The sequence below is a fragment of the Stenella coeruleoalba genome (genome assembly GCF_951394435.1).
Source record: "Stenella coeruleoalba genome assembly, chromosome: 1".
Classification (NCBI taxonomy): domain Eukaryota; kingdom Metazoa; phylum Chordata; class Mammalia; order Artiodactyla; family Delphinidae; genus Stenella; species Stenella coeruleoalba.
The window spans coordinates 128,043,649-128,064,938 of NC_137169.1; the positions used below are offsets into that span (position 1 = coordinate 128,043,649).

The 21,290-nt window shown below is 41.6% G+C and overlaps 1 protein-coding gene across 8 annotated transcripts in view; it reads right to left on the bottom strand.

The window, feature by feature from the left end:
- NEK7 (NIMA related kinase 7) overlaps window positions 1–21,290 on the bottom strand; it is a 335,754-nt gene that overhangs the window by 141,558 nt on the left and 172,906 nt on the right. For 2 of the 8 annotated variants that reach the window (XM_079911986.1, XM_079911983.1), the window contains exon 1: window positions 11,682–12,137. The exons of 3 other annotated variants lie outside the window; for them this stretch is intronic. The gene's annotated coding sequence lies outside the window, so the exon portion shown is untranslated. Of the gene's footprint in view, window positions 1–2,413; window positions 6,225–8,166; window positions 8,975–11,681; window positions 12,138–21,290 lie in introns of those variants that run through there. 3 more of the 8 variants (XM_079911992.1, XM_079911991.1, XM_079911985.1) reach the window with 3 other exon arrangements.

The following is a 21,290-nucleotide window of genomic DNA, read 5'->3' on the forward strand; positions in this document are numbered from 1 at the left end:
AAGGTGGTACCTTCCCAGGTTAACTGCCTATGTGTCTCTTCTTGAGTTCATGAATATACAATGTATTTCTGGTCCATCTGGCTTGGCCTTTAAATGTTTTTTAAAATAATTATTGACATTTTGATTGTTCTTTTAAACTTCTAGCAATTAAAAATATGAAAAGATACTAAATAAAACGTATCTGTTTTGAAGTGGAACAACTTTTTACTATGTCAGCATTTGATGAACACAAATCAAATGATAATTTTCCATGAATTCAAATTAGTAATTATTCCTAAGAAGGGAATAACTTAGTTCAACATTTTCTCCATGAGGGGATTATCAGAACATCATAATGGAATTCATTTGGCAAATATATACAGTAAGCACCCTCTATGGGCAGAGAGAGGTTCCTTTCCCTTTACAGAAAAGCCAAAGCACTTACCTTGAACTAGGAATGGGCTAGCCTCTAAGGAAGGGAAACAGAAGGATACTTGGTGAACACCTTAGTAATAAGTCAGGTTCAAATCAATGTCATCTGACTCCTGGTCCTGTTTCAATGTATGTCCTAATTAGAGGAGCTCAGTTCTTACTTTGTTCCTTGTTGCCCAAGCCTCTAATTTATACCTAATCACCCAACTGGTCTCTGTCCTGACCCCACACCCCTCTCCATCCCCACCAACTTCGTGTCTGGCATATACTCCTGTTTTTTCCCAGTCCTCGTTCCCATCTCACCCCACTCTGAGATCTTTCAAAAATTCAGAGTTCAGACACCAAGCCCAGGTGAGACCTTTACCCATTTCACTGAGTAAACCTCCCTCATACCACACCCTGTGGGCCCCTGTGTCTGCCATTCACCCTATACTTCCCTGAAATCAACTGCTCAACTGTCCTGGACATTCTCTCACTACTCGTATCTACCCAGACCTTCTGCCCCATACAGGCTCTGGGATGCAGTCATCTGCCATTCCCTGAATGGCCAGTTCTGACAAGAATGGTCCCAGGCCCTGCAGGAAACACAAATATGTACAGGACATGATTCACACCTTCCAGAAGCACATATTCCAGGGCGGAAGCTAAGACAAGTACAACAACAGGGAGAGTCGATAAGCACTAAAGGCCTAAAGAAGCAGAAGGAAGATTCCTTTGTACTTTTTGTATAACATTTGAGCAGAGTCTTAAAGGATAAAGATGATTTTTAATCACTGAGATTGAACAGCTGAAGTATAAAAAAATGGAAATTAAAAGCAGCTAGAAAAAGATAAAGCAGAGGCCAGAAAGGGTACAAAATTTATCAAAAAATGGTAAGTTGTCAGATGGGACCAACATCTGGGGGAGAATAAAGAAGTGAATCTGGAAAGGCAGGTCAGGGTTGAGGCTGAAGACAGAGGTCCCGATACAGAGCTGTTAAAGACGGGTGAGCCAGGAGTGATCATACAGATAACACTGCTCACGCCTGTCTCCCATCTTCCGCAATTAATCAAAACTGAGTTTTAAAAGCATAAAGATAGATCTTTGTTTAGATTATTTGTCTACTCACTGTGAGCTACTTACCAATATCCCCAAATTTCTTTCTTCAACCTGTGAATTGGTGGGGCCCAGTAGGAAAGTGGGGAAAACAATAAAGGAACAAATGCGAAAAGGAGGATCATAAAGGGAAGAGACACAGACTCACCCTTACAGCTGCCGCAGCTCTCCAGAGAGCAAACGGCCTGCCTCTCTGCTTGCAGGCAAGTATGCCTTCCAAATTCAGAGAAAGCTGGCCTTGATTTGAAACTAAGCTTAACATCAAATGCTGTGCAGCCAACTGGATCATCTTTCCAGGGGTCTCAAGATGCATACGCAAATACCCCACAAACTTCACAATGAAGAAAAATGGATGTTCATTTGGGTCTTACTCTGGAAACACTGCCATTCAGAGGCTGACAACCCATCTCGTGAACAAAAAAGGCCTAGGAACTGTAGCGTGCCCTGCAGGGACCACAGCCCGGGAGACAGGGTGTCCTGGCAACCGAGCACATCGTTGCAGCCCAGGCTCCTTTTTATTAACTGAACCATTAATCACACCCCGTGATCTCTCTCCTAAGCCAGACACTCAACTCTTAAACTGAGTTCTGTGGATATTAATTTAACTCACCCTAAGACCCTGTGCTTGGCCTCTGAAAACATACAAAAACGAACCTGGACTCAATCCAGGACTTCAAAACCTTCTTTGTCAAGCTGTTTCTTCTTACATTATTTATGATCTACATATGTATATGTGTATAAATATATATTTCTTTAAGGTGGGTGTAGAAATGGTGATAAACAAAAAGGGCCTGAATTTATTGATACACTCCAAATTAATTAAAGAAAAAGGTAAACAAAAAATCACTGATAGAAAGTAGTTTTAAAATGGCCACATAGGCTTGCTTAAGTAAAGAACATAACTTACATGTTAAGGCCTGTATCTGGGACAAGGAGGGCAGCTAGAAAGGACTCGAGAACCAGCTCCTTGTTATCGATGGAAAAAGGAACAGGTTAGTCATCACGCCGTCATCACGCTGTTCCCAAACACTTTCCAGCTCGGCCAGATAAGCAGGACAGGAGAGCCTGGCAAAGTCAAACCCAGGAGCAAGAGAGGCAACTGCAGGTAAAGCTCGGGCCTTGGGGCCTGGAGGCAAAATCTCTGCTGCCAGGCTAAGGGCTTTGCCCTTAAGCAAAATGCAAACCATCTCAAGGTAAGGGAAGTGGTAAGCCTTCACACCCAGCTGAGAAAAATACCCTAAAAATGCCAAAAATGGTGAGAACAGCACACAGCACAAGCAGTACACTCAAGAGGGACCGTTTGGTTGGGACAGAACTAAAATTAACACTTAGATGTACTATTTTCTCTCACTAGTTTGAAGTGGAATTTTCTATTATTACTCAATTCTTATTTACAGTTATGTGTATTTATCTAATTTATTTTAATTGATTTATAACACTGATTTCAGTAATACCTGGCCACCAGTTGAGCTGAAACATTGGCTACATATGCTTAGAAGGGTCTGATTACTAAGTGTGAACTACTCCAAGGGCCACACAGCCCCAGTGAGAAATGATGGTAGCAGTAGGGATGGACTTCCATCATAAATAATTTTTTAAATGAAAAAATCTTTTTTAAAAAGGCCATGTGGCATTTCTTACTGTTGCCTGAGGAACACCTCCATTAAAATCACTTGCACTATATCAGAGAACAGTAGCTTTCCAATCTGTGTATAACAACTATCTGGGGTACTTGCTTTTAAACGCCAGTGCTTGTACTTATCAAATCAGTGTTTCTGACACAGGCATTGTGAGGACCATAGTTTGAGAAACACAGTAATAGGACAAATGCTTTGAAAATACAGCCTACCACGGTGATGGCAAGAAGGTCACTATGTATTCTTGAACGGCTATACAAGTTTTCTGAAAATTATTTTCAATGTACAGATAGATATAACTATTTCAAGGAATTATAAGACAAATCCTTTAGGATTGATTTGATTAATCTCTAATAACTGCTTTGTAAGATAGGATTTTCACTGAAACAGGGAACACATATAATAAACAAATGAGAACCAACTTAAGAGAAAGGCATGGCTACAGAGAAAAAGGAAACAGTCCATCATGATCTCTGAATCATGGCAAAAGAAGAAATTAAAGGGAGAAACTGGTCAGTGGGGTTAACAAATGTTTCAGTCATACATACTGTGCAAGAAGCAACAAGGACACGTAAGTTATTGTCAATACAGCAAAATGACAAACAAACAATGAAGCCTGGCCCTCATGAATCAAGGTATCTAATATAATGAAATGTGTTATTTATGAAATACTGACCAAACAACCCTGTGATCACCCAGGAGCTTTCTGGCCTTTACTATCTATCTACCATCTCTAACTAAGGACTGCTTCCTAGAACTGGCCTCCATAACAGGAATTTCTTCTTCTTTGATCCTATTTCATAGTAAGGATATAGCAACATACGCTAACGTTCCTCGTTCTAGAGGCAACAGAAATACTTCCCCACTACACAGCTGGGCTCTCGAATATTTGCTGACTTGAATCAAGGCCCTGATATGGGCAATCAGAGGTGCAATGTCACTCTATCCTCAAGTCTTTTTTTGAGCACGTACTGTGAATGCAACAAGACTGCTAATTCAAGCAAGTGAAAACAAAACACCATGCCTACTACCAAGAGCATGACAAAGGTAACACACAAGGCAATATGGACTATTAAGGAATCTAGTGGAATGTGGATTAGCAAATTCACATCCTTGAGTTTCAGTTTATTCTCACATTAAATGAAAAGGCCAGTTTAGACAATTTATAAGTTTCCTTCCAGTTCTGAAAGTATTTGATTTAGTGAATTATGGACTTAAGGTCTCCTAAGGGAAACTACAAAATAATGGTGAATGGAAAATTGATTTTGGAACAGCTCTTCTATGGTAGTATAAAATACAAACTGCAGATGACATATGTACAGGATAACCTGGGTACCTTTATCTCTCAGGTACAATCTCTGTACAACCTGAAAATATTCTGTTCAGAACAGAAAGACCAGAAATCTTAAAAATCTTTTGTGTGGTGAAGAATCTGGGAGGGGAAAAAAAAAGTACAGATTTTGCTTGTTAAATTTTAAGTGTAAGTGAATAGAAGTAAAGATGAGGTCATCAGGTGACCCTAATCCAGTAAGACTGGTGCGCTTTTAAGAGGAGGAGGAGACACATGAGGAAGGCCACATGACACAGGCAGAGACTGGAGTGGTGCACCTATCAGCCAAGGAGCGTCCAGGACGGCCGCCAACACAGAGGCTGAGAGAAGGGCATGGGGCATGTTCTCCCAGGAGCCTGCACGGAGAGCACAGCCCTGTGGGCAATTTGATTTCTGACTTCTGACCTTCAGAACTGTGAGCGTAAACACCTGTTGTTTTAAGCCACCCAGTTTGTGGTAATTTGTTGGGGCAGCCCTGGGAAACTAATACAGGAGGTGTTAAGTACCGAACCCAGAGCATCCATCACCTGGACCGCAGCAGTCAAGGGCCCCCAGAATAGCAGCGCCATCGTGAGCAGTGGCTGTGTAGTCCCAGGCTGGTGGCTTTCTGATCACGAAAGAGGCAGCAACTCCCTTGGTGGCCCAGTATTGGGAAACCTTGCTAGAAGCTCAGACTCCCTCCCAGCCACCAAATACTATTAAACATGGTGTAATAAATTCCTTCCTACTTAAAAGAGAGAGGGAGAGAGCGATGAGAATGATTAGAAGAGCAGTGGGAGAAGCACCTAATAAAATACAACTCTTCATCAACAGCTAATACTTTGAACACTCTAGGTCACAAAATGACAAAGTGAAGTTGAAAACAATATGCCATTCAACAACCAAAATATTTATCAAATGTAGAAACTTCATTAAAACTTTATTTTAGGTATATATTAAAATGTTAAAAAAATGCCATTTTTCACTGAATACCTCACCTGCTACTATGTTATTCTAAATGTGTCTAAATACCAAAGACTGTTAAACACACACACACACACACACACACACAAAAGAAGTGAATTTGTAGGTTACCATAAAAAATTGAGAATAAACATAATTTATTCCTATAAAATCAATCCATCAATAAACATTCTTCTTGTATAATGTCTTTCAATTTACCTGTACTTGTTAAATAACAAACCATGCTTAGAAGTAAACTATTTGAAATAAGAACAAGCTATTTGCCTGAAATAAATTACCTATTGTCCAGTTCTGGGTATCTTTATGACAGTATGCAAACATATCCCATTATTTTACTATAGGGTTCAACAGATATAAAAGGCAATGGAAGATTGGCAACTCCTTACATTTTAGAGGTATAACAATTTTTCATAAACATGTCTAACTGTTCCATTTTTCCAATCATAATATATAGAGGATATGTGGCTTTGCTATGGTTACGACCACAAAAAAATTAGAGTAATTTGCCAGTTAAGTAGCAGAGTATGAGAAAAATATCTTAACAATAAAAAAAACAGAATTGGAAGCACACTAGAAAGAATATTTTAATTTTTTCCATTTTTGAATCAGTATTTAAGTATCTTTCTGCAACTCTCACTTTTTTTGTTGTCCAAACTATAACCCCCAAGGCTCTTGTGGCTTTTTCTACCTGAGGAACTAAGGATTACTGCCCTCTCCCCACAAAGTTTAGTAAAAACATTAACTCGTGCTGGGAACAATTAAATTATAAATATGGAAATCACAGGGCAAAAGGGAAGAATAATTAAGGCGGAGAAAGTAGAAATGGCAGCAGAGCTGGGTAGGAGCCTCTTCAGATAAAGCTGGGCAGCAGGGCCTGCCATCAGAAGAAACTGAGAAGACGTGTTTTTCCCACCACAAAACGTCCTAAGAATAGAGAAAGAGGTGAAATGAAACTAACACTCACTGAGCCTACTACCCTCCTTCTACAAAGATGTTGTCATTTACTCCTCAAAGCACTGTGACCTGAGCTGAGAAAACTACGGTCTGAACAAATCAAGTAACTCAAGCAAGGTCAGAGAGTAGGAGCGAAGCCTTGGCCTTAGTCTTTTTCACATCATGGTAAACACAGAAAATGATATTTGTGCAGCAAGGTCACACAAAGAGAAGAGGCTGGTAGCAGCTGCTGGCAACTAGCCGGGAAGCTCTGAAGCCCCAGGCCCCGCCCCGAGGGGTCAATATTTCGGCCCACCCAGAACCCACTCCTGGCTAGGACTGGGAAATCCTTCTGTGTAAGCTCAAAACTGTTGCCTTTTCCATTCCATTCAACCGCTTCTCAGCAGCTGCAACCAGGTCAGCCACAGCTAACTCTACTGAAAGCAAAGAGTCAGGTACCCCACAAGTACTCCCAGGCCACAAACGCCCGTGACTATAGCCTCTCCTTACAAATGCAGGCCCTTTTTAGAATTTTTTTTTTTTTACTGGAAAAACAGTCTTTTATAAAAGACTTATCAATAAATAAATTAATAAAAAGCTTAATAAAATGATTAAATTAGAATGCCAAAAAAAAGAAAAAAAGGCTTAGTCAATTTTTCTAACAAGAAAAAAAAATCTGTGCACCCTCTTGCTCATGCCAGAAATTCTCTCTAACAGCAGAAAAAGCAGTCACTCCAGTCGACTTAGAACAAAAACTACTAGTTAAAGAAACACAGCAAAGCACATTCCTTCTAGGGCTATCAGTCAATCAAGCAAAGAAAAATGTCTGACATCAGAGTCCATCTTGGCTTAGCAACAAGAAGGAAGCGGAGAGAGCGCAAATCCATTCAACATCACTGGATGGGTGTGGGATCCCCCCCTGCCCCGAGGCAAAGAATGACAGAAATCCCTGAACAGGTGAATAAATCTGAAAGGGGCTGATATATTTATGAGGGCTCTGAGACTAAACACAAAATTTGGCAATGAATAACTGGGCGTTATTCTGAGAGGACTGGGGAAGATCAAGAGAACGTCATAAGGGATCAAAGGACCAGAAAAGGCGAACACAGTGCTGTGGAAAATCCCTGTCAGCCCAAACATCCATCCTAGAATCAGGTTTAGACCCTTGGTATTACCTTCTAGGGCAGAACTGGGCCTCCAGCCTGATTGTATAAACAAAGTTTTACTGGAACACAGCCACACCCACCTGTTCAGGTATGTCCACGGCTACAGTGGCAGCAGCTGTCACAGAGACCATACGGCTCACAAGGCCAGAAATATTTACTCTTTCATCCTTTACAGACAAAGTCTGCGAACCCCTGTTCTCTACAAAAGCAACCTGGTATGAAAAAACTGCCTTTAATGACTTACACTGATTATCAATAGAAGACCAATGGCAAGATTTACAGAAAGGTCTATTTCCATTAAGTAACAGAAAACATACAAATTTCTAAAATTTGATAGACCAATTAAATAACTTCCATTCAGTTACACACTATTCCGATTAACACTTTGGATAGCTATTAGCAAACAGCTCATTGTATCGGCTCGTTATATACATAGTATGACAGCTGTTATTTTAACAAAAGTTAAAAAAAAGAAGTTATCCTGCTCCAAAAAATTAAGGAATGCTTCAAGACCATCTATCTGTCCTTCTCATTTCCACTGCTCACTAAAAACCATGAAATATATTCTCTAAGTGTTTTCCTTATTCTGTAAAGATGTATAATACACAGGGATAATCAAACTATTACTCACCAAAAGAGGAATCAGCAGTTTAGAGGTTTTATAGCTCTAAGAATGAATGGTTCTACATTAGTTCTATGTATAAGTTCAAAATTTCTCAATTGCCGTTATATCCTGCAAATAAATATATTTGATTACAATTATATAAATTCCCTATAAAATTGAAGGGAGGAAGAAATGAATTGAAACATTCGAAAGTATGAAGAAATGCTTCTTAAAACATCTTGTTATATATTTATAGAAATGCTGATAAAATAATTGCTGGTAAGGCAATTCAGAGCAAACATTAATCACACAGGTCATTTCCAAAACACCCTTAGTATTATGCTAAGTTTGCTGCCACGTTTTATGAATGATGTACTAAAACACCTACCCACATAACTCTTGAGCAAATATTTGAAGGAACAAATATATTAATTTGAATGAAACCAGGAATGTGGACAGTGTATTGCTTTATGCAGCTGCCCTGCACATTTTTTAAACACCAAATCTGTTTTAAAAAAAAATCAAAACCTGAAAGGAATTTTGGGGACCTATTACCTAATTAAGCAACTTCTTTTCCAAAACTGCATTAAGTAATCGTTATTCTCTCCTCTCCAGACGCCCTGAACAGTGGCTACACTAGTAATACTGGAAAGATACATTTTAAAACATCAGGCAGTTCCAATGAAAACAGTTTTTGGTTATAAAACTCTCTAATAATTTCTCTGACTACATATTTAAGTTAAAAAAAAAAGAAATCTACATTTCAGTAAATGCACAAGAGTCGGGAAGAAAATACTTAAATGTTTGCAATAAACCAGAGCCTCACACTGCCAACTGCAACCACCAGAAAGATGAAGGGAGGGGAGTACGAGATCAGATACTCCTGCGCACAAACTATACCCGCGTTCTGGTCATGTGGAGACTACAAAACTGAGTTTTACTATTCGGGTAGGTTAACACCCGAGGCCTCAAACCTCCCCTCCCCACCAGTACGCGGCCATCATACCAGGCGTGCTTTCCTCATTCTTGGCGTAAGTGCTGCTTTAGGGGCTGCAAAAGCGCTCTTGAAATTGTCCAGCCAGGACAATGTGTGAGTTGGAAAGGGCGTGAAGGGCGCTGCAGGTGTGACCCGAGTCAACGACCCCGAGCAGCACAGCAGTGCAAACTAGGAAATGAGTCTGCACTCCAGGGACGGTCTTTACTTTTTTAGGTGAAAAAAAAATTTTTTTAACTGTGGAAAGAGTCGCAAGTAATTGTAAAAACGCTTAAGGATTGGGATTCTGACATTTCTTGGTTTTCATTTTCAGATAATTTCAAAGAACGAGGAGGGGGCTCGTGAGAGAAACGCGTAAAATGAGGAGGGGTCTTGTGAGAGCCCCTCCTCCCCTCCATTAGTCACACCAACCGGTGGGTCCAAAGCGCGGCTGAACCTTGAAAGGAGACGAGCACCACGGGGTCCTAGGAACCTGCCGCTGCGCCCTCCTCATTTTACGCCTGTTTCTCTCACAACCTCCCCTTACACTGCCCGTTTACCCCACACGTCCCCCATCTCACAAGCCCCCTCCTCGTTTTACGTGTTTCTCTCACAAGCCCCCTCCTCGTTTTATGCGTTTCTCTCACAAGCCCCCCCTCCTCGTTTTGCGTGTTTACCTCACAACCTCCCCTTATCTTGCCCGTTTATCCCACACGCCGCCCCCCTCCCTTGAGCCCCCGGGGCCGGGGGAAGTGCCCGCCTTCCAGCGGGAGCAGCGCCGTCCTCACCGCGCATTGGCTGTGGAGGCCGTCAGTCTGAAGGGGGCGGGGCCTCCTGCTCGAGAGCCGAATCTCAGGACCGCGCGTCTTGCAAGGTCCCGGGCTGCCCCAGACCCCGGGAAAGCAACCAGCTTCCACTAGGGGTGCCTTAGCCTTTTAGTTTCGCCGCCCCCCTCTCGCCGTCCCCATAGTTTCTACCCCTTTGACGCCTCCGAGACGCAAAGTTTTTCAAAGTTCCAACATCTCTCCCCCACCCCAGCAAGCTCCCACCTAGTCCAGGGCCAAGCTGAGGATGCTGCGGTTTTAGGAGTGAAGCAACCTGTGGACTGGATCTCCTCGACGGTAGCGAGGGATCCCTTCGTCTGGAAATGAAGTTGCTTACGCTTTACGTTAACCGTTTTGGGGGCACTGGCCTTCATCAAGCGTTACAGCCAAGAATACTCGGCATCAATTCAGGAAGAGTTGCCACAAAGCATTACAGAGTTAATTGTATCTCTTGTCTAACTATTCACCCTTTCAGTGTTTGTCTGATAGTCCCAAACGTACCATAAACTTTTTGAGTGAAAGTACTATGCTATTCTCCGACCACACCCGGAGCAGCTCAAGCTCCTAAACAGAACAGATGGGTCTCACACACACATTCTGTACTTTATTCTGTAATGCAACCTGGCGAGACACTCTGCTGTAGCCTGCTGGGAGTGTGCATACTCCTTGAAACTGCAAATTCCTTGGAGAAGGAATTAGAAACAGTGGTTCTAATTATAACGGGTACACAATGCTCTACAAACCATGGGCATCTGATCGTTTCAACTGCATCCTTAAGATCAGTAGCCTCAAAGGAGGGGAAAAATCATTCCACTTCTGCAATGTTTCTGACTTTCAATTCCATCACCAACAATGCTCAAGGTTGGAAACATATCTTACTGTAAAATAAGTCTATTCTTAGTATCTATCCCTAACAAGACCTACAGCTGTGCAAGAACAAGATTCACCTGTTTGAAACATCATCTCCCAAGGCCTACAGTATATAGGAAAGAGGTAACAGGGATTCTTAAATCTCACTGTAGGATCCTTCCTCTAGGTTGTGTTCGATTCCTGACCCTGTCCTGGGGCAATGTGGTCTTACTTTTCTCCTTTCTTCTCTGCGCTCCCCTTCGCCTCTCTGGCTTGGGCCTCAGTGTTCAATGTCTTTATTTCTTTTCCATTGCCACTATCACCACCAATGTTCGCTACTGCCTTGCAATCCCTCTCCCTGACGCTTCCTAGTTCTGACAGAGTCCCAGGAAAGCTCCTTCTCCAACAGACCGGTAACCCTCCCCGCACTTCTCAAGGCCGGTCTGCAAGGCTCCCACCACCCACCTCTCCTCAGAAGTTCGCTCTGCCCAGTCCGGCTGAGGCTGACGGCTGACAGCTGAACCCAACCAATCCACGTGGAATAAATAACCGCCGCCGCCAATGAGCGTGCGGCGGGAGGCGGAACTTCGCCAAGTTCCTCGGGTCCCCGAACCGAGACCTGTTGCGCCGCAGCCGTGGCCGCGGAGTTTCTTAGTTACGGCGGCGGCCTCGGACGCCCGAGCCGCACGGGGCACGAGGCTCTCGCCACCGCCCACGACCGGACCAAAGCCCCCGCCCGCTCGTCCGCGCGCCCCGCACAGCCTCCTCTCCCCCTGGCGGGGTCCCGAGGCTGCCGCGCGCGAGCCGGACCTACCTCCCCTCCCGCCTGGCTCCCGCAGGCGGCCCCAGCCGGCGGGGCCCCGGCCCGCGCGCCAGAGACCCCGGTGGCGACTCACCAAGAAGCGGGGAGCTCTCCGTTCTCCGGCCGGCGAGGGACCCGGGGCGGGCGGGCGGCTCGGCCAGGCGGTGCCGCGCACAGGCCCGCTGGGCCAGGGGCTGTGGCTGCTAGGCCCGGAGCGCTGGCCACCTCCCGCCGCGCCGCCCCCGCGGACGCTGCAGGCACGGAGACCCACCCTGTGCACGGCGAGGCGCGTCCGGAGCGCGAGCTTAGCGGTGGCCCATCCTCCCAAGACTCCCGCTCCTCCTCCAGCGGCTGCTGCTGTCAGGAGTGTAAACATCCCGGCATCCCCGAGGAGGGGGCGGAGCGGGCGTCGGCACCGCCCCCACGCCGAGCCCCGCCCCCGAGCCCTGCTCTGGCCGCACGATGCATCCGCTGGCCTCCGCGGACGGACCCCTCGACTTACGCGGTGGAGCCCGGGCGGGTCTGGAGAAGCCGTCCTGTGGTCAGGCCGAAACCTATTCCCCTCTTTCCGCCAACTTCCCTCCAAGCCGGGGGTCGGCTGCTTTTTGAGAACTTTATGTTTAAGTGCCCTATTTGCAAGCGGTCAGCCAAATTGGTGACAATGCTTTCTTCTTCTGGATCATAGCGTTTTGATCCCATCGTCTTTTCCTAGGTGATGTAACTGCCTCTGCGCTTGAGAAACTTACATTAAAGTAAGAGACCCAGCTTAGAGGACAGTGGCTTTTAGGACATTCCTGAAAGCGGAACTACCTGGTTTGGTCCCTAAGAGTCTTTGGGGGATGGAGGGACATTTGTTATATCCCAGAACCCTAGCACATGGAACTGCAGAAGGAATGCTTTGAATTAAGCCGCTTCGCTACTTCAATAACCTGACACGCGTTACCGGAGGACACGGCTAGAAGGCAGTATAGAGTCAACCACACCTTGATTGTAATCTCAGCTCAGGGGTTATTAACTCTGAGTATTATGTTATTTCATCTCTCCCAAGTCTCAGTCTCTTTAAATGTAAAAGGAGAATAGTAATAATACCTGTCTCTAGAACTAGGCTAGAATTAAATGAGATACAGCAAAATGCTGAAGCACAAGAGCCTGGCATAGAAGTGCTCATTAAGCAGTTGCTATTACTCCTAGGTCCGTTCACTAGTTTGGCTTCCCAACCAAAGGGATTCGAGCTAAGAATGAGTAGATTATAGCTCAAATGCTTAAAATGTTAAAGCCATGGAATTAAGATTTAGAAAGTTTACTTTTAGAACGAAAATAATTCAAAATCTCAATAGTAGATGTTGACTTCAGTGGTTAATAAAGTGTTAATAAACCTGCTAGACACTGTTCTAAGGAATAAAGATAAACCCTTACCAAGACACAAAGTCCCTGCTCTCATGGACCTTATATTGTAGAAAAGGTAATAATAATGTAATAAGCCAATAAATGCATACTATGTCAAATGGTGATTCATTAAAAAATAAAGCAGGGTATGAATGGAGAGCCATTGAAGGGTGACCAAATCGACTTTGGTTTGCAGAGAATAGCTCTGCTGTGGAGAACAGATTCCAGGGTAGAAACTAGTCAAACAGTTAAAAGACTAGTATAACAATCAGGTAAAAGATATTGATGACTTAAATTGTCGTGCTAACAGTGGAGGTGATAAGCATCGTCAGATCCCAGATATATTTCTGGGATATATATATTTCCCAGATATATTAAGATACAGCCAACAAGATTTAACAATGAACTGAACTTGGGGTAGGAAAGTGGGCAAGAATGAAGCCAATGATTTGGCATTTGAACCAGGTTGCTCTGTCGAGTCCCACCAAATCAAAATCAGTCAAGTAAGGACAGTGTCACTTGAGTTATACACAGGCACACCCAGCAGGGAAAATAACCAGATATTCCCAGGATTAAGACATTTCACCCTGGTTAAGGTTTCTAAAAACTATCTTTTGTACCACCTTTTAGAAATGTACATGGGTCAATAGGTAGATAGATAATCAATAAAACACGCTTAATTAAATGAACTACACATTCGGATACGGACCAGACATTTCACTGGTATGAGGAAAACACTTATCCCTCATGAACAGTGACTGATAGGGAAATGGATCAAAACAGAGCTCATGAAGCCCTAGAAGTATCCTATCATGGCTAAATGATGCCCAGAGTGTTGAAAACATCCCTATGTGTCCTGTTTCTTCACCTTAAAAGACTACAAAGCTGCAGCTAGATAGTGTACAGTGTTTCAGAAGTTGTGAAGACTCTCCAAATCCAATATACTTTCTATCTATGACTTTTCATCACCTCTGTGCTGATAGGGGAGGCTGTCCCCTTGCCCTGGGCCCCTGGCCTAGAGCAAATGCTCATGGAAAAGCAGAGAGTTCTGGCCAAAGAGGCTCCTCTGGTCCGAGGGATCATTAGAGCAGAGTCCGGGTTTAACTGCTTTTCTATTCATCTCCCCACCAAGCTTGCTTCAAAAATGCTTGCCTGGCTCCCTGAAATGCACTAATTACAGTCCTTTATACGTGCTACTTAGTGTTTATACCTAATTACCATGCAATACTTACCATTAACTATCAGATTAACTTCACCGTAAATGGTACTTGATTATGACACTTAAAACCTTTCATATATATGTGTTATTCTATATGAAAGGTTTTAAGTGTCATAATCAAGTACCATTTACGGTGAAGTTAATGCTAACACATATATATGGAATTTAAGAAAAAAAAAGTCACGAAGAACCTAGGGGTAAGACAGGAATAAAGACACAGACCTACTAGAGAATGGACTTGAGGATATGGGGAGGGGGAAGGGTAAGCTGTGACAAAGTGAGAGAGAGGCATGGACATATATACACTACCAAACGTAAGGTAGATAGCTAGTGGGAAGCAGCCGCATAGCACAGGGAGATCAGCTCGGTGCTTTGTGACCACCCGGAGGGGTGGGATAAGGAGGGTGGGAGGGAGGGAGACGCAAGAGGGAGGAGATATGGGGATATATATATATGTATAACTGATTCACTTTGTTATAAAGCAGAAACTAACACACCATTGTGAAGCAATTATACTCCAATAAAGATGTTAAAAAAAAAAAAAACCCTTTCAGTTTACACCCTGTCTACATGTTTTGTTATTCATGTAGCTTTGCTGGCCCACACAATGAAAAATACAAAGTAGAGGTAGTACTGATTATCAAAACCATTTTTTATCTGTAGGTTAACCCAGACCTGATGTACCATAGCAATTCAGGGTCAATACAACTTCTCTGTAAGGAGAGAAGCTTGCTAAAAAAAATGTTTTCCTGATGAAGAATGATGAAGTCATATTAAAAATAATTCTTCTTTGAAAGAGATCCTAGCCAGTGGGATAGACCAGAAAGGTCTAGCCTTCTTGACTCATACACAGTGCTGGCAACAGGTGTACTTAAAAAGCAGCTAGTGATCCTGGCAGCCGCTGAACTTGGCAGCTGACCGGTGATGAGGCTTAGTCAAGCTGTTGAAATGTCTGGACTAACCTGGGCCAAGAGGAAGAGGTCAAAGTGCACACTGCAGACAACCCCAGGGAGATCACTTTCCTCGGGGCCTGGCTCTGGTCACTGTACAGTGGCAGAAAATAAATCTCTACCGTGCTGTAAAAACACTCACGAAAAATATTTGAAAGCTACTTTTTCACTTTCCTGGCCCCTTGCATGTGATTATTAACGGATCATGCAGATGAGCTTCCCTTTAAAGCAATAAAATCTGCCTTAATGTTATCCTGCCATCAAACACCTAGAATTCAAAATCACAGAAAGACAACTCTGCTATGTCCCATCTATCTAGTTCTGTACTTTGAGAAGACAGTTCATGGTTTATTTTAGCAGCATACTGACGGCAGCTTTTTCCCAGCTATTTTTGTAGTAGTTTTAAAACTGAGGAATCATTTCAACACTGTATGTGTGTGTGTGTGTGTGTGTGTGTGTGTGTGTACACACATATATGTTAGATATATATATATATTTAACATAGGAAAATGTAATATTTTATTTTATTTTTTAAAATATTTTTCTTCTATTTATTTATTTTTGGCTGCGTTGGGTCTTCATTGCTGCCCGTGGGCTTTCTCTAGTTGCAGCGAGCGGGGGCTACTCTTCGTTGCAGTGCACGGGCTTCTCACTGCAGTAGCCTCTCCCGTTGCGGAGCACGGGCTCTAGGCACGCGGGCTTCAGTAGTTGTGGCACGAGGGCTCAGTAGTTGTGGCTCGCGGGCTTAGTTGCTCCATGGCATGTGGGATCTTCCCGGCCAGGGCTCGAACCCATGTCCCCTGCATTGGCAGGCGGATTCTTAACCACTGCACCACCAGGGAAGTCCCTAATATTTTATATTGGTTGCAAAACAAGAAAGAAACAGCACAACTGGCCGTTTATGTTTATATCATGATTTCCTCTGGTCAACAGGATTCAACTGAATCTCTACTTTTTGACTCTTACTACAAAAGCCAGAGGGCCAATAGGCAGTAGGCAAAGAGTCAAAGCAATGAAGGAAATATACTCAGGAATGATTTTCCTTTTCACACTGGTACATCCCATCCTTGATGTGGGACCAAACTGAGGCCATTTCCCAGGGTGCCCTTTCCTCCACCTTGGTGGCAATTTCTCTGATCTATGCTAACAGAAAGCCCGGTTAAAGATAAATCTAAAGAGTGCAGGTTTCTCTGGAAAATTTTGTGTGCATGTGTCTACCCTGAAAGGGGGATGCTACAAATGCTCTGTGATTTCACAAAGTTGAATGGGAATATCTCAGAGTCCTGTCTAATTTCTATCACCCTCTACCACTTCTGTGCTCTCACTTCTGCCTTGGGATGCACCAAATTCGTTCAGGTCTGAGCAGTTGAAACAGTTGTCTATTTCCTACGAAGGAAAGAAAATGGAAAATAATGTTTTTCTTCTTGATTTTAATATTTCACATAGATAAATTGAGAGGCTGCCCTTAGACTACAGATCCAAAAGGGCATCACTAACAAAGTCAATACAAGAAGTGAAAAGTTGCATCCAATGTTGTTTTCCTCTTTCTAACCCTCTTTGCTCACACTTGAGCCTTTATTGCTTAAAATATGCATCTCTTCGATCTTCTGTTTTCAGCTGTTCTACTTAAGGGTGGAAGTGCATTTAAAAATACCTCAGTAATGATTTCTTCAGCAGTTCAACTGCACAGTTAATGTTCAATCTATTTGGAAATACAGGATGTGAGTAAAGCCAGATTTGGAATCATGCCATGTCAAACTCAAAGATATACCGAAAGCAGGCTCTCACTGTCTTTATGACAATAAGCCTAGATAATCATAAACACCCTCAACACCCTCCATAATTCTGCCATTGAATTCACCATCAGGTAAAATTCAAATTATGGAGACACTTTATTTCTTCTTTTTTATAATTAATTTTTACTGGAGTATAGTTGCTTTACAATGTTGTGTTAGTTTCTGCTGTACAGCAAAGTGAATCAGCTATATGTATACATATATCCCCTCTTTTTTGGATTTCCTTCCCATTTAGGTCATCACAGAGCATCGAGTAGAGTTCCCTGTGCTATACAGTAAGTTCTCATTAGTCATCTCTTTTATGCCTAGTAGTGTGTATATGTCAATCCCAATCTCTCAGTTCATCCCACCCTCCCTTCCCCCCTTGGTTACCATAAGTGTGATCTCTATGTCTGTGTCTCTATATCTGCTTTGCAAATAAGTTCATCTGTATCATTTTTCTAGATTCCTCATATAAGCGATAGTATACGATATTTGTTTTTCTCTTTCTGACTTACTTCACTCTGTATTACAATCTCTAGGTCCATCCACGTCTCTGCAAATGGCACAATTTCATTCAAGATGTGGTACATGTATACAGACATCTTATTTCTTTAATCACTCTGTCATATCAGCTTTCCTATGGAAAAGTTAGCATTATGTAGAGTAAGAGGCGCCTGGGACAACACTTCCTAGAACAAAACAGTCATTTCCAAAGCTTGAAAATTGGGGGCAAAAATCAGAAATATGCTTAAAAACTTGGTGAACTTCCGATCCTTAAAATTCAGGGCAAGAACCTTTAAATTCATAAACCATTCAAGTACTGGGTGAGGCAAACGAATATTTATCCATAGATTTATGGGATAATTCCTTCTTTGAAAGAGTAGAAGACAAACAGTAGACTGTCACCCATGGAAACCGCAAACAGTCCTAAATGGACAATTTTGTTACATTTGCCCATTAGTGTTATTTATTGCTGTATTACTAATAGGTTTATTTAATCTTCAGAACTTTTAAATTATTTATATAAATATCTACTTATTTTATATTATTATTATTTTTAAAATATAAATTACTTTTAAAGTTGCTCATATATATATATATATAAGTAACTTTTAAAAATTATTTAAGAATATATAAATATACACACACATAATGTATAGTTTGGGCAACCAAAGTATGCAACTTTAAAAATTCTGTTTTGTTTTTATTTGTCTTTTCCTTGCTCATATTGAAAGGTAAAGACAATCATTTTCTGATGACAAGTAAATAATAAAAATATTACTTCTTCATGTTCTAAATTACATGAAATTAATACTTCCATCAGGCCTATATCTTGTAACTCCAATCTAAATAGTTAGGCATGTTTTACAGTTTTACAATAGGAAGTTTGTAGAACTGTCAGAATATAAACTAGAAATGATTGGAACAAAACATGAAAATTAGTCGTGTCATGTCAATGATTGGTTAGTTTTAATTTCCTATGTAAAATTTTTAATATACATTTCTGTAATTACTACATTACCAAGCCTTTATTCCTAACACCTAGCTAGTGAGTTTATGAACAATTACACTATCTTGACATCTAAATATGTAGAGAGATTATATTAAGTCAGAACAATCATATCATCTGAATCTTTGCTGCTGATTTTTTAGCCCCTGAAAGCTAGAATCTACTTTTATGACTTTCAGAATCTACTATTTTAATTCTTTTTATGGATAATCTATATATTTTCCTGTTTCATGATTCTTTAAATTTATGTGTGTACAAAACTATACAAAAATCAAAACCAATACCCTCCTCTGTTTCTTAACATATACTGAGATAAATCAGCTGCTGTGTTAGGAGATCTTCACACCTTTGATGGGGCAGCAGCTCACGGACCAGTTCTGGGACCAGTGCAGCTTTGGGATGGAGCTTCATCTGTGTTTTGCCCCTGGGGTTCTACCTGGGATGCTGGAGTGTGACGTGAGGCAAAGAAAAGGTGGTGGGGCTGAGGTGGGGAACAGAGGTACCAACTGTAACAAAGCACATGGAGGTTTTCCAGGCATCACATCTCAGGGTAGCAAAAGGAGGATGACCCTCATGCACTAACAGGCTTGCTATTCTCCTTTACTAGTAAAGCAGAGTAATAACCTGCCTTAAAGTAAAACATGAGAAACTTACAAAAGTATGGCCTAAAAGTAACTGCAAGAAAAGAGTCCGTAAACTTGGGACTTCCCTGGTGGTCCAGTGGCTAAGACTCCACACTCACAATGCAGGAGGCCTGGGTTCAATCCCTGGTCAGGGAACTAGATCCCACATGCCGCAACTAAGACCCGGCACAGCCAAATAAATTAAAAAAAAAAAAAAAAAAAGAGTCTGTAAACTTGCAAAGTAGGCTCTCAAATATCCTTCTCTACTGAAATTAAAAAATGGAATTTAGCTCATCTTTCTGGCCTGTCCAAAAGCAGGAAGATGGGCTAGGTTCACATAAGCTTACCTGTTAGCTTACTAAATCACAGAAGCTCACACACAAGCCAATTAGCAATCCAGCTCCAGAAATACATGGAAGTAAGTCCAGCTTATCCTTCCTTCACTCTCATTGCCCTTGGTACAGAGTTTGGTCCTCCTTTATCATCACGGATTAACTGTAAATTGTTAGTTTTGTAGGTTTAAGATTATTCAGTGTTAGTGCATGTTACTGTGGTTTGTTTTTTTTTTCAATCTAAATCTTGTAATTAATATGTAGGCTTGCATTCCTTTGGTTTCTAAATGGTTTCTGATCTTTGAAATCACTGTTAAAGTATACATGGTTTTGGAAATGAGTTACACTTTAAGCCTAGTTAATGAGCCCTTGTGGGGATGAGGAGACAGTCTGGAGGGAACCAAGGATAAGAAGCTCTGAGAGGGAATCCCATTGGCATAGGCAGTCCAGGAGTGCTTCTCTGAGGAGGTGACACAAAGTGAGATCCAGACAGAAAGGAGGCAACAAGGTTTAGCCCCTGCATGAAGGTCCAAAGGTAGCTATGTCTGGTTTTTCTTCCTTCCACGTGGGAAGAAAGGAATGCAGAAGCTCATGGGCCTGGGATTACAACTCAGTGGCTTCATTTTTATTAACTCATCAATATCAAATTACTATTGATGTAATAAATAAAGTTTCCATCTGTGAAAAGGAAAATTGGAAGTTTCCCACCAAGAAAGCCTCAGAATTATGCCCATTCTTGGGGAAGAGGATGTCATTTTCTTTTCTGCCCTTTTTCTTGCTTTCTTTCCTCTCTCCTTTCCTTATCCTCCCCTCCACAGTCTTCTTTCCTCCTTCCCTTCTTTCTTTCTTATTCCTTCCTTCTTTTCTTCCCTAGACATATTTACTGAGTATCTCCCATGAACTAAGACTCTTTTGGAATCTGCAAATACAGCATCTCACTGTTTCTAAGACACCTTTTTTGTGTTTTTAACATTTAACATCTGTGAAGTTGGAATGCTTCTCATATTCAGTGGTGTCTTAGAATCAATGAACTATGATACAAAGGTGCAGAACATTAAATCTGTTTTTAAAAAACACAAAATATTTTAATCAAAATCTAAGTATAAAATGAAAATTAAAAGTAAATTGTATACAAGGATTAGTGAAGAAAGTACCAAACCAAATCTTTCTACTTATTCCTTTGCAAGTTCTATTTAGAATTATTTACTTTACAACTCAGCTATTTTATTGTTTTAATTTTAGAAATCTGAAAATAGTGGAAAAATGATTTTGACTAGACCTCAAAAAGCATATTTGGTAATTGGTTGTTATGAATAAAGCATCTATCACCACCAAGTGGTTTTGTAGCTTAATTGCAGGAAGGAGTTAAAAAAAAAAAAAAAAAAAAAAAACATACAGTTGCCAAGCAGATTCTTCTAGGTGATAGCAAATAGGGGTACTGAGACTCCACATTTCCAATAGAGGAACTGAGAAAGAATAATAAATGCCCAGAACAGGTGAGAATACCAAATACTTGTGACTCCAGCAAGTTCAATGAATGTGGTTATGTACAGGTCCCACATCCTAAGCTCTTACATGCATTGCTTCCCTAAAACTATTGAAAAAAGTATTGGAAAGTCAATACATAAGTGGTATTATTACAAAAATAACTGAGAACAGTCTTATTTTTAGGAAAATGATTGGTACCTTCAATAATCTGACTCTTGCTGATAACACTTTATTTGCTCAAACTGTGTTCACTACAGTGAACTCATATGAGAATATTTAGGAAAATTTTAAATATTTGAGGGAATCACAGCAACACTCAACATTTGTCAGACTTCTTATGAGCTACTAGCCTGAGGCAGTTCACTGTTTGGATATTACATCGAGTTCCATTCCTTTTGATGACATCATATCTTTGTG